Source organism: Triticum aestivum, chromosome 5D (genome assembly GCF_018294505.1).
Source record: "Triticum aestivum cultivar Chinese Spring chromosome 5D, IWGSC CS RefSeq v2.1, whole genome shotgun sequence".
NCBI lineage: Eukaryota > Viridiplantae > Streptophyta > Magnoliopsida > Poales > Poaceae > Triticum > Triticum aestivum.
The window spans coordinates 173,063,216-173,077,065 of record NC_057808.1 but is presented as its reverse complement, the minus strand read 5'-3'; positions in this window follow the sequence as shown (position 1 = coordinate 173,077,065).

Below are 13,850 nucleotides of genomic sequence, written 5' to 3'. Positions count from 1 at the left end.
ACGGGCCCGGCGGGCCGCGGGCGGCGCGGGGCCACGTGGCAGCCCGTGGTTGGCTGCGGCCGTCGGTGGAGATTTGTCCGGCGCGGACTGGACGTGTCCGGCGGCGGCGGGGAAAAATGCTAGGGTTTGATCTGCGAATGTTTTCGGGAGGTCTCACATATTTATAGGTAGAGGGAGCTAGGAGAGTCCAAATGAGGTGCGGTTTTCGCCCACACGATCATGATCGAACGACCTACATCATGGAAGAGAGTTTGGTGGGTTTTGAGCTGTTTAGAGAGGGGGTTTTGCTGCAGCACAGAGAAGGCATCTACGGTTACCCGGTTAATCGTTGGAGTACTAAACGACCTCCAAATGGAACGAAACTTGACCGGTGGTCTCCCGGTGGTATACTAGGGCCACTTGACAAGCCTCGGTCCATTCCGAGAACGTTTGACACCCGCTCACGAAAGAAAACAAGAGGGGTGCGCCGGATTGCAAAACGGACAACGGGGAAAATGCTCGGATGCAAGAGATGAACATGTATGCAAAAGCAATGCACATGATGACATGATATGAAATGCATGACATGAACAAAATGCAAAACGAAAGACAAAACCCGACCACGAAGGGAATATCATAACACATAGCTGAAAATGGCAAGAGTTGGAGTTACAAATATGGAAAGTTACATCCGGGGTGTTACAACACTCCACCACTACGAGAGGATCTCGTCCCAAGATCTAGGACTGAAAGAACTCCGGATATTCGGAACGGAGATGGTCCTCGCGTTCCCAGGTGGCTTCCCGGTTGGAATGGTGCAACCACTTCTGTCGTGGAATTGTCACGGCAGATGTCCTCGCGCAAGGACTTAGTCGTGGAGCCATCGCAGCTAGGAAGCTTAAAGGGGTTAAACGGGACAAGGAACACGAGGGTTATACTGGTTCGGCCCCTTACGGTGAAGGTAAAAGCCTACGTCCAGTTGAGGTGGTATTGATTAAGGTTTCGATGACCAGGGAGCTTAATTGCTATGCCCGGCTCTCGACGAGATCTTCCCTGTCCTGAACCGCCGCCGGGTCATCCCTTTATATGGAGAGGTTGACGCCCAGCGGCTATTAGAGTCCCGGCCTGTTCATAACAGTGTCCGGCTCGGACTCTTATCTATTCTTGCCTTACACTACAAGTTTTACCCTACCGGCGGCTAATGCTACGGGCCTTAAGCCATCTCCGGGTCTTGGGCCCGTTATTGACCCGCCGTCTTCATCTTTCGTACTGGGCTTCGCGTAGTAACCATCATGGGTAACCCGGCCCCTCTTGGGCGGGTGACTCCAACGGTTATATCCTCAACATTAGGCCCTAGATTGATTTGAGCCGGCTCATGTCAATCTTCAATCCTTTCGATAGAAAATCTTCCGGCTTACAATTGTGTGAAGGCTATAACCCGTCGTGACGTCATCTTCTGGATTCCGGGTAACCCGCCGTGACGTCATCTTCCATTAAGTTTATTTTTTATTCTGTCGCATCTCCAACGGATATTATCATTAATGGTCATCCCGAAAATCGAGGCGCCTTTGTGGCGAGATAATCACGCCGTGGCCTCCTCGTTTCTCGCGCCCACTTAGGAGCCTCACCTTATAAATAGCCCGGCCCGTGAGCCTCCAGTTACTCGTCGCCTCCATCTTCTTCCTCCTCTCGCCACTTTGCTGTCGCCCGAGCTCCGCCGCCGCCGCCGGGGGTTTCCTTGCCGTCACCAACTCAGGCCGCTGCATCAACCTGACGTGACTAGAGAAACGCGACGAACCTCCACCGTAACTCCGCATCTGTAAGTCCCTGCACCTCTCCACCGTAGATCCACATTAGGGTTCCACTGTTCTTCGCTGTTCTTCTCAAGTTTTCTGTAGTTTCTTCCACTATGGTCACATTTGATCTGAGAGCAGTACAGAGCTCCTGCGGTAGTTGTTGCACATCCATTTTTGCACTAGTAGATCCCCTTCGCTTGAAATAAGATCCCATTCTGTACCCATGAACTTCTTCTGCGTCAGTTCTAGGTCTAGAAATTGTTTCTTTAGCCGACCGTTTTGATCCAAAATAATTACTGCGATCTGTGAAACTTGTTTTCACCACACTTAGTGAAAAATTGCATCTACTGAGCTATGGCGGCTTATATTTCCGGCTCAAAAGAAGCCATTCTCCGTAAATTTTCCGGCTCATTTATGATAAAGTTGTAGACAATTTGAATTACTCACGATACCTTCAACGGCTTATATAACCCGATGCACTTAACCATATGTCATTAGGCCCCTCTCATAAGCCGCCATTGAGTATTAAACTGTAGACGTCTGCCGGCTTATAATTGAACCGGACATTTTCCTTTTGTCATAGGCTTCATCTTCCACAATGCCTCCCAAAGCACCCAAGGCACCCATCACGTGCAACTGGATGAGGTCCAATGTTGCCGACGATACCTTAGCTGATTTCGTAAAGACGGGTTATTTGCCTAAGAAGGAAATCATGTCTTATCGTGCCCCTGACCCGTCGGAGGAAAGACCTCAACCCAGAGATGGTGAGGTGGTTATATTTGCTGATCACATGAGCCGGGGCTTCGCACCGCCCGGCTCAAAATTCTTTAGGGATGTTCTGAACTTCTTTGATCTGCGGCCACAAGACATAGGACCCAATTCCGTGTCAAATATATGCAACTTCCAACTATTCTGCGAAGTCTATCTTGGAGAAGAGCCCAGCCTACTGCTTTTTAGGGAGCTGTTCTATCTAAACCGCCAGAATGAGTGCGCCAATGGGCCGAGCTTGGAACTTGGTGGAATCTCCATTCAACGACAGAGAGATTGCCTTTTTCCTTACGCTGAGCCGCCAAGCCACCCAAAGGACTGGAACCAGACGTGGTTCTACTGCCAGGACACTTCTCCGGCTGACGAGAGCCCTCTGCCCGGCTTTCGTGCCATACGTCTGGAACCAAATCACCCTCTGCCAGACAAATTAGCTCAGGCGGAGCGTCAACCTCTGATCCCCACCATCAATAAAATCAAGGCTCTCCTAGGAAACAGCCTCAACGGCATTGATCTGGTCCGGGTTTGGATCTCCTGGCGAGTGATCCCTTTGAGCCGCCGCCCTGGCTTAATGTGTGCTTATACGGGCCGGAAGGATGACCCTCTGCGGCACAGTCCCAATGATCTTCCTGAGGATGTTGTGGACGACATGACCAAGTCTCTCCTGAATGAGAGCTTAACCGACTGTGGGAGAACTGGCTTGAACCCCTTCTGCCAAGCTAACCCGGCTCCGGCGGTAAGCCACTGACCTGAACGCCTTGGTTTTCCTTTGAATAGTTTCCATCTGAACTTTAAGAAATCTTTGTTGTATGTTTCAGGCTAATGAAAAGTTCTGGAAGGTCAAATATGACCATGAAGCGGCCAAAAAATCCAGGAAGGCTAAGAAAGCCGCCAGGAGAGCCGCTCCCCGCAAGAAGGGAAGCAGGCCTACTGCCTCAAAGCTGCTTCAACTAAGTGACAGCTCCGAGTTAGAGGTAACCCCTGAATCTGTAAGCTCTTGTTTTGTTTATTGTTTATTCTTATCCACCTCATTGATACTGATCATCAGCAGGATGACACCGGAGCAAGTAACCCGGTGACTGAAGAGGTAATGACACTTTCCTCCGACTCGAAGCCCTTGCCAAGGCTGAAAGTCCGAAGAGTAACCCAGAAAGTAAGATTTTCACATCCTTTAGCTTATCAAGATCCTCAATTTCTTTTGAAGCAACAGATTCATGAGAGCCGGCGGCACACCCGGACCAACAAGGATGCAGACCTCTCCTCCGGCTTACCTGAAGCGTCAAGGAAGCGCCAGACTGAGGTTATCTCCAACTTATATCCTTTTTATCCTTTGGCGGGCGTTATACGTCAACCGCTCAATTCTTCTGATTCAAATTATCAGGAAACTTCACCTTCCTCTGGTGACTCTATGCAATCGAACCTGCCGGCTTTCAAGACCGTACCCGGGTAATGATGATCATCTCTTGTTGCTCTTAACTTTACTCATACTTTTGTACTAACCTTTTGTTCTTTCAGTGCCCAGGCAAAGCTCAGCAAGAGGGCGAAGAAGAATAAACCGGTCGAAGAGCTGGTCTTGACTGAGCCGGAGGTTTCAGCTCAAGAGCCGCCAGCTACCTCTGCTCCTGAAGCCACCGCTCCAACCGACGAGCCAGCCATAGAGACTTCTACCAACCCGGACATCTCCAGCCCGGCTCAGCCGGCCGATGACCCGGACGTGGTAATCACCCGGACGGAGTTTGTCGAGCCGGGGAGACCCACTGCGCTGGCTAAGTGCTTTGCCAAGGAAGAGTTGCTAGAGCGCCGCAAGGCCAAGCTGGACATCACCAACTACGCTAACCTGAGCATTGGAGATATCATCTTCGGCTATGTCAATCAGGTGCATAGCAGCCGGGACCTGGAGATTTGACATGGTGAAGCAGATACAGTAGAAGTCTGAGGTACCACTCTAGTTCTTACTGCATAGTCATCTTTACCATACTAGCCCCCAAGTCTACTACATATGATAGAATATGTTGTAGACTTAACTTCCGTGAACCGGTAATTTGTAGATAGAAACTTTCGACATGCATTAGCCCCCAAGTGCCAAGTGTCTTTGCTTGGAAAGTGCTTGGGACTTTAAAGTTGCATAATAATTATTCATACTATAACCCGGAAATTGTACAGGCTGCTTGCAAGAAATTTGAGGCTGATATCTCTGAACTGAAGAACCGCCTAAAGACTCAGGAAACTGAGACTCGGAAGGCCAACGCCAAATTTGAATCCAGTGTTGCTGCTCAAGAGAAGCTGAAGAAGAAGTTTGAAGCTGAAAGGAAGACTTGGGCCGAAGAAAAGGCTGCTCTGGTAAGCCGGGCCGAACAGGCGGAGAAGGCTCTGACGGAGAGAACCGCCGAACTCTCCGGCTTAAAGCGCCATGTGTCACAGATGGTCGTCGCAATCTTCGGTAAGTCATTCTGCAGACTTTCAACAAGTTTACATTCTCTACGTCTCATAATTCCCATCATTGCTAGCGGCTTACCTGACGTTGTAAAACAGGTCCCAGAAGCGCCAACCTCAACCAAAATGTATTGACCAAGCTGAAGGCCGTGTACACTTTGGTGGAACAACTCTACACCGGGTCACAGCGCGCCTTGGCCATTGTGGCCCTGTCCAATGAGGTTCCGACTCACCTGGCGGACATACTTCGCCGGCTTGCCATTCTTCCTCAGCGTTTCCAAGAGCTGCGACGGGCCTCTGCAAGAGCCGGAGCCATAGCTGCTCTGAGCCGGGCCAAGGCTTTCCTCCCGGAGCTAGACCCGGCTGACATTGCGCATGGATACCCTAGCCTGAAGGAAGACGGCACCCCCTTCGACCAAAAAGACTTTGCAGCCTGTGTGAAGATCGTGCGCCCGGTGGCCACCCTGATTGGGAATGACACCGGTATGACCAAGTACCAGCCGGGCTACGACGCAGAGAATCAGAGGATCCCCACTCCGCGTTATGAAGCCATCAGCTTGGTCCCGCCGACTCGTAAGCACACCTTTGCCCCAGAAATTGACCCGGCCGGGTTAATTGACTAGGAGGCTCAATTTGAAGCTTTGAGCGGCATTGACTGGAAATCGTCAACCTTCCAGGTCATGGGAACAGCCGGAGGAGCGGAGAGGGATGAGCCGGAAGCTTCAGCTCAACAAGCATCTTGACTTGTAGGCGGCTCATGACTACATCTTAAAACAATGCCTCATCCTTTGGACTCGGGGAGTCTTGTAATAGAGTAGGACCAATACTTAATTTTTTCGTGCCATCGAGTACGTGTTGAATGCTTAGCTCCATTGAAACTGCTTCTTCTTATTCCTCCGGGTTATAATTGATCAGTTATTTTCCTTAAGCTCGAATAGCTGTATTGAACCATCCTGCATAGAAAACAAGTCACAAATCTCTGGGCGGCTTACCGCACTGAGAATCATAAACCATATATATATAACCCGGAATATGAACAAAGTCACCAAAGACTGGTCCTCAATTATACCCTTGATGTAACCATAATAGCATACTTACAGGCCTTCAAGTATACTTCCGGTTTATGTAACCCGGATAATAAGGTTGGTACCTCAACTCCGGTTTACCAGTTTTGATAATGCTTATTGTGTGTGACTAACACTGTGAATCAAAGTTAAGTCGGCGGAATAAGAACCGCCGGGTACACTGTTGATACAACCAGAAGAACTTGTTGTAAATCAGAAAATCAAAACTTAGGGGCTTCCAGTTTGAATACGACCAGAGACCCGTCCCAAAGGGGTTAAGCTAAGATTCGAATACGATCATATAGCCCCCAGTGGGTTTGGCGATGCCGATCAAGAGGGTACCGACAGCTATGTTCTCTTTGGTTCGAATACGACCCATGTTTGAACAGGAAGCCCCCAAATGACCTTAAAAGTTGTTTAACGACGCTGATTCGAATACGATCCACGTCGGTTCCCAAAGGGGGTTAAGCTATGATTCAAATATGATCAAGAAAACTCCCCGATGAGCTCGGCAGTGTGCCAATCAAGTGGGTATCGACAACTATGTTCTCTTTGGTTTGAATACGACCTATGTTTGAACAGGAAGCCCCCAGGTGACTATTATGTTTAACGACAAGATTCGAAGACGATCGTAAGCCGGATCCACCTCCAAGTTACCGTGTGATCTTGTAATGGAAACAACACATTTACCTTTGGAGGAGAAAAAGGACAGAGGTCCTGCTTTATTGCTGATCATAATATATACATGGCTATAGAAATATGTACATTATGAGAGCTGATGGCTCAAGTGTAATAAGGCCGAAGTTGAGCTATGTTCCACGGCCGACGGGTCTCTTCCTCCGACTTACGTGAATCTTTATGCTCCCGAATGTCAATAAGGTAGTATGACCCATTGTGCAAGTTCTTGCTGACCACAAAGGGCCCTTCCCAAGGCGGGGACAACTTGTGCGCATCTGTTTGATCTTGGATGAGCCGGAGCACCAGATCACCTTCCTGGAAGACCCGGGACTTAACCCGGCGACTGTGATAACGGCGCAGGTCTTGTTGGTAAGTCGCTGAGTGAGCTGCTGCCACATCACGCTGTTCGTCCAACAAGTCAAGAGCATCTTGGCGCGCCTGTTCATTATCCGCCTCAACATAAGCCGCCACTCGAGGCGAGTCATGACAGATGTCACTGGGGAGGACTGCTTCCGCTCCATAAACCATGAAGAAAGGCGTGTAACCCGTAGACCTGTTAGGAGTAGTATTGATGCTCCACAACACGGAGGGTAGCTCCTCCACCCAGCAACCCGGCGTCCGTTGCAAAGGGACCAAAAGCCGGGGCTTGATACCCTTCAAAATCTCCTGATTAGCCCTCTCAGCTTGACCATTGGATTGAGGGTGAGCCACTGAGGAAACGTCAAGTCGAGTGTGCTCACGTTGACAAAACTCCTCCATGGCGCCTTTAGACAGATTAGTCTCATTGTCAGTTATAATGCTGTGCGGAAAACCAAAGCGAAAAATCACCCTTTTCATGAACTGAACTGCCGTGGCTGCGTCACACTTGCTAACAGGCTCTGCCTCAACCCACTTTGTGAACTTGTCAACTTCCACCAAAAGGAGAGTCTTCTTATCCTTGGACCTTTTAAAAGGCCCAACCATATCAAGCCCCCAGACCGCAAATGGCCAAGTGATTGGTATCATCCTCAGCTCCTGAGCCGGCACATGAGCCCGTCGCGAGAACCTCTGGCAACCATCACATTTACTGACCAAGTCCTCCGCATCAGCATGAGCCGTCGGCCAATAAAAACCATGACGAAAAGCCTTGGCCACAAGGGATTTTGAGCCGGCATGATGGCCACAATCCCCTTCGTGAATCTCGCGCAAGATTTCTTGACCTTCCTCAGGGGAGACACAACGCTGGAACGCTCCCGTAACACTGCGGCGATGCAGCTCACCATTGATAACAACCATTGACTTAGACCGCCGGGTTATTTGCCTGGCCAAAGTTTCATCCTCAGGAAAATCTTCCCGAGTCATGTAAGCCAAATAGGGCACTGTCCAGTCCGGGATGATCTGGAGAGCCGCCACCAACTGTGCCTCCGGGTCAGGGACAGCCAAGTCTTCCTCTGTGGGCACCTTAACAGAAGGGTTATGCAAGACGTCCAGGAAAGTATTAGGTGGCACCGGTTTTCGCTGAGATCCCAGCCGGCTTAATGCATCAGCCGCCTCGTTCTTCTTGCGATCGATGTGCTCTACTTGGTAACCTTGAAAGTGTCTAGCAATGGCATCAACTTCACGGCGATAAGCCGCCATGAGAGGGTCCTTGGAATCCCACTTGCCTGATACTTGTTGAGCCACTAAGTCTGAGTCGCCGAAGCACCTTACCCGGCTCAAGCTCATCTCCTTAGCCATCCGAAGACCATGGAGCAAGGCCTCGTACTCAGCCGCATTGTTAGTGCAAGGAAACATCAACCGTAGCACATAATGAAACTTGTCACCTTTAGGGGAAGCCAATACAACTCCAGCCCCCGAGCCCTCCAATTGCCTGGACCCATCGAAGTGAATAGTCCAATATGTATTATCCGGCTTTTCCTCGGGCACTTGTAGCTCTGTCCAATCGTTGATGAAATCCACCAAAGCTTGAGATTTAACAGCAGTGCGTGGTACGTATTTCAGACCATGAGGCCCGAGCTCTATAGCCCACTTAGCCACTCTTCCTGTGGCTTCTCTGTTTTGGATGATATCTCCAAGGGGAGCAGAACTAACCACAGTGATAGGGTGACCCTGGAAATAATGCTTAAGCTTCCGGCTTGCCATGAACACACCATAAACAAGCTTCTGCCAATGTGGATACCGCTGTTTGGACTCGATGAGCACTTCGCTGACGTAATAAACCGGCCGCTGAACCAGATGCTCCTTACCCTCTTCCTTGCGCTCCACCACCGCAGCCACACTGACGGCCCGTGTTTTAGCAGCTATATACAGTAATAAAGGCTCCTTGTCAACCGGAGCAGCAAGGACTGGGGGCTCCACCAACTGTCTCTTCAAATCCTCAAAAGCAGTATTAGCAGCATCATTCCAGACAAAGTTATCAATTTTCTTCATCAACTGGTACAATGGCATGGCCTTCTCACCCAAACGTCTTATAAACCGGCTTAAAGCAGCGATACGACCCGCCAGGCGCTGGCGTCGTTTATGCACGCCGGCTTAGCCAGAGAGGTGATTGCCTTGATTTTTTCCGGGTTAGCTTCAATGCCTCTGTTAGAAACCAGAAAACCCAAGAGCTTGCCTGCAGGAACACCAAAAACACACTTGGCCGGGTTAAGCATCATCTTGTAGACCCAGAGATTATCAAAGGTTTCCCTCAGGTCATCTATCAAGGTTTCCTTCTCCCTGGACTTAACCACAATATCATCCACATAGGCATGAACATTGCGCCCAATCTGGTTATGAAGACAGTTCTGCACGCAACGCTGATAAGTCGCCTGTGCACTCTTGAGTCCAAAAGGCATAGACACATAACAGAAGGCTCCAAAGGGAGTGATGAACGTCGTCTTCTCCTGGTCCTTAACTGCCATTTTAATCTGATGGTATCCAGAATAAGCATCCAAGAAACTTATGCGCTCGCAACCCGCCATAGCATCAATGATTTGATCAATACGGGGAAGGGCAAAAGGATCAGCCGGACATGCCTTGTTTAAGTCCATGTAGTCCACACACATCCGCCAGGTGCCATTCTTCTTGAGCACGAGCACCGGGTTAGCTAACCACTCTGGGTGAAAGACTTCAACAATAAACCCGGCCGCCAAGAGCCGGGCCACCTCCTCACCAATGGCTTTCCGCCTCTCTTCATTAAACCGTCGAAGGAATTGCCTGACCGGCTTAAATTTCGGATCAACATTGAGAGTGTGCTCAGCGAGTTCCCTAGCTACACCTGGCATGTCAGAAGGTCTTCATGCAAAAATGTCCCTATTCTCACGGATGAACTCGATGAGCGCGCTTTCCTATTTTGGATCCAGATTGGCACTGATGCTAAACTACTGAGATGAATCACCCGGAATGAAATCAACAAGTTTAGTCTCATCAGTCGACTTAAATTTCATTGCCGGCTCATGCTCCGTAGTCGGCTTTTTCAGAGAGGTCATATCTGTTGGGTCAACATTGTCCTTGTAAAACTTCAACTCCTCTGTTGCACAAACAGATTCTGCATAAGCCGCATCGCCTTCCTCACACTCCAAGGCCACCTTCCGGCTGCCATGAACCGTAATGGTCCCATTGTGACCCGGCATCTTGAGTTGTAAATACACGTAACATGGCCGTGCCATGAACTTGGCGTAAGCCGGCCGCCCAAATATGGCATGATACGGACTTCTTATCTTGACCACCTCAAAGGTCAAATTTTCCACCCTGTAGTTGTACTCATCTCCAAAGGCCACTTCCAGTTCGATCTTACCAACTGGATAAGCCGACTTACCAGGCACCACACCATGGAAAACGGTATTGGACTGGCTGAGGTTCTTATCAATCAACCCCATACGACGAAAGGTCTCATAGTAGAGGATGTTGATGCTGCTGCCTCCATCCATGAGCACCTTAGTGAACTTATATCCTCCCACCTAAGGAGCCACCACCAAGGCCAAGTGACCCGGATTATCAACCCGGGGAGGGTGATCCTCCCTACTCCACACAATAGGCTGCTCAGACCATCTTAAATAGCGTGGAACCGCCGGCTCAACAGCATTCACAGCCCTCTTGTGAAGCTTCTGATCTCGCTTACACAGACTGGTGGTAAACACATGGTACTGTCCACCATTGAGCTGCTTTGGATTGGTCTGGTATCCCCCTGTTGCTGTTGATGACCCTGGCCGGACTGCTGATTAAAGCCCCCTTGAACATTATGAGGATTGGAATTTGAGCCGCCGCCCGGGCCATGAAAGTCGCCGGCGCCTGAGCCGCCGCCCGGGCCATTGTTGCCATTAAAGGCGTTGGAATTCTTAAAGGCCTTCATGATTGCGCAATCTTTCCATAGATGAGTAGCTGGCTTCTCCCTAGAGCCGTGCCTCGGACAAGGCTCGTTCAACAACTGCTCAAGCGTCGGGCCTGACCCGCCAGCTCGGGGAGGTGGCCTCCATTTACGTCGCTGGTTGTTACCCTGTGAGCTGGCATTGGCCACAAACTCCATGCTGCCATCAGCCTTACGCTTGTTACCTCCTTGATTTGCCGGGTTATGCTGAGGGCCCTTGCCATTGCCGTTCTTCCTTCCCTTCCATGTCCTTTCATCATCTGAAGCAGGGTCCTTGGTACTATCAGAGTCGGCGTACTTGACGAGAGCCGCCATCAGCGTACCCATGTCATTGCAGTCGCGTTTGAGCCACCCGAGTTTCATCTTCAGGGGCAGGAAGCGACAATTCTGCTCCAACATCAAGACTGCAGAGCCGGCATCCATCTTATCAGATGAATGTATTATCTCCTTGACCCGGCGAACCCAATGTGTCGTAGACTCACCCTCCTGCTGTTTACAGTTACTCAAATCCACAATTGACATAGACTACCTAAAGGTATCATTGAAGTTTTGGATGAACCGGACTTTCAGCTCAGCCCAAGACCCGATGGAATTCGGTGGTAGCCCTTTCAACCAAGTGCGGGCAGTCCCATCTAACATCATGGTGAAGTACTTGGCCATCGCCGCTTCACTGACCTCCAGCAATTCCATGGCCATCTCATAGCTCTCGATCGAGGCTCCGGGTTGCAAATCAGCCGTGTAATTAGGCACCTTCCTAGGCCCTTTGAAGTCCTTGGGTAGACGTTCATTGCGGAGAGCCGGCACTAAACAAGGGACACCTCCAATCCTCGTAGGGATACCCACGTCGACAGAAGCCGTCGGATAAGCCGGGGCTATCTGGTAAGCCGTCACCTGAGGCACTTTCTCCGCCTCTTGCCGTGCTCTGTCTTGGTCTATTGCGTGAAAGGCTCTGTTGTGAGCCGGGCCATGGCCAGGGGGCAAGTCATGGCGTCGGACATTACTTGAGCCGGTCGCTGAAACCATGTGTCTGCTATAACTCGGGCTCCGGCCTGGACAAGGGGTTGAATGGATCCTGTCCCGGCTGTAAGAGTACGCCTCTTGCTGTGCCAGAGCTGTCTGAAGGAGCTCCCTAACCCGGCGGGTTTCAACCGCCGTTGGAGAATCGCCATCAATTGGGAGAGCCGCCAGCCGTGCCGCTGTCGGGTGGTTGGTGCGACATATGCCAAAGGATGGCTTATCATTGTGGGAGCCAATAAAACGTCGCCGGTGCCTGGAAACGGGATGAGGCAAAGACATGCACGCCGGCGAATCTTACCCAGGTTCGGGGCTCTCCGAGGAGATAACACCCCTAGTCCTGCTCTGCGGGGTCTCCGCATGATCACTAGCTCGAGAAAGAGTAGCTACAATCGCTCCTAGAGCTGTTGGGATCAAGGGAGAAGAAGAACAAGGCTAGCTCTTGCTTCTCTCTATCTATGGTGTGTGTGTGTGTGCTATGCTTGGAAGCCACACATGCAGAGGTGCCAACTATGCTTGGGTGCCAACTGTGCTTGGGTGCGAACCCTTTGCATGGGTGCTCCGGGGGGTTTATATAGGCCTACCCCCCGGGGGTACAAGGGTAATCCGACTAGGAACTGGCCCCAGCCGTCAGTGTCTACGCCTGCCGGCTCCTCCGCCGGCTGGTGGGTCCCGCCGGCTGGTGGGTCCCGCCGGCTGCCGGCTACTCGGTCGGCAGGCCGGCCCCACTGCCTAGGGTCTTGTCGGCGGCTGCTTACTGTAGCCGCGCCTCTGATGATGAGGGCTTTGTCGAGGTAAGCGTGGCTACAGTGATCCGCGTCGGGGGCTATCACTGTAGCCTCGCCTCGTCTTGTCTCCTTAAATGGGCTCCTGCTTCGAGGAAGGGAGTCGCCGGCTTCTGGAGGCCGGCTAGGCTCCTGGCCGACTAGGAAAGGCCGGGCCGCCTTCGCACCTCCCTCTGGCTGAAGGGGCCCGCAGTCCTTGGGCCGTGCAGGAGTGGGTCGTGGATGACGTCGTAGTTGGCGTGGCTACAGTGCCCGGCCGCACGGGAGACATCCCTCCCGTACGGCCTCCTGTAACCATGCCTGCCTCGGGCTTCGGGGGTCGTGGGCCGCACTGTGGCCATGCCCCGTCAGGTCGTCGTTATGTAGGGGCGGTTGTGGTCTCGGCCGGCTTCTAGGAGTCGGCGTTCTTCTTGGCCGGCTTCTTGGAGTCGGTGAGGCTGGGTCGCCTTCCGGGAGTCGGCTTTAGTGGTAGCCGGCCCGGGAAGGCGGCCCAAATGCTTGGAGTGCTTGAAGGCCCAGAGGCCTGGTAAATTTTCTGAAGAGCCAGGGGTAGCCGGTTTGGCTACCCGTGGCCACTTACTCCGACAGCCGCCGCGGCGACCATGTTTTCCAGCGGGTTGGCATAATGACCCGGTGGTATTGGCACGTACTGAGGCGAGGCAGGGTTCACCCGGGGCGGTCCCATTACTTGGGGCTGAATTGGTGTCCCAGCCCCGGGTACTATGATCTCCGGCGGGTTACTAGACCCTGCACCTGGTGTGTTGAAGAGGTTTCGAGGATCGTAGACCGGAGGGAGCCGAGATTGGGCCTTTTGATGCCTCCTTCTCATGACCTCATTGGACGCGTTCTGATCCATCGTGAGCCAGAAGGACTACGCCTGAATCAACTGAGTCTGGGCGTCGAGAGCCGCCCTCTCCGCAGCCATCCTGATCCCTTCCGCCGCCAGATCCTCCTTGGCTTTCACTATATCTAACTTTAACTGCGCCACCTCCGCGTCATGCTGAGCTTG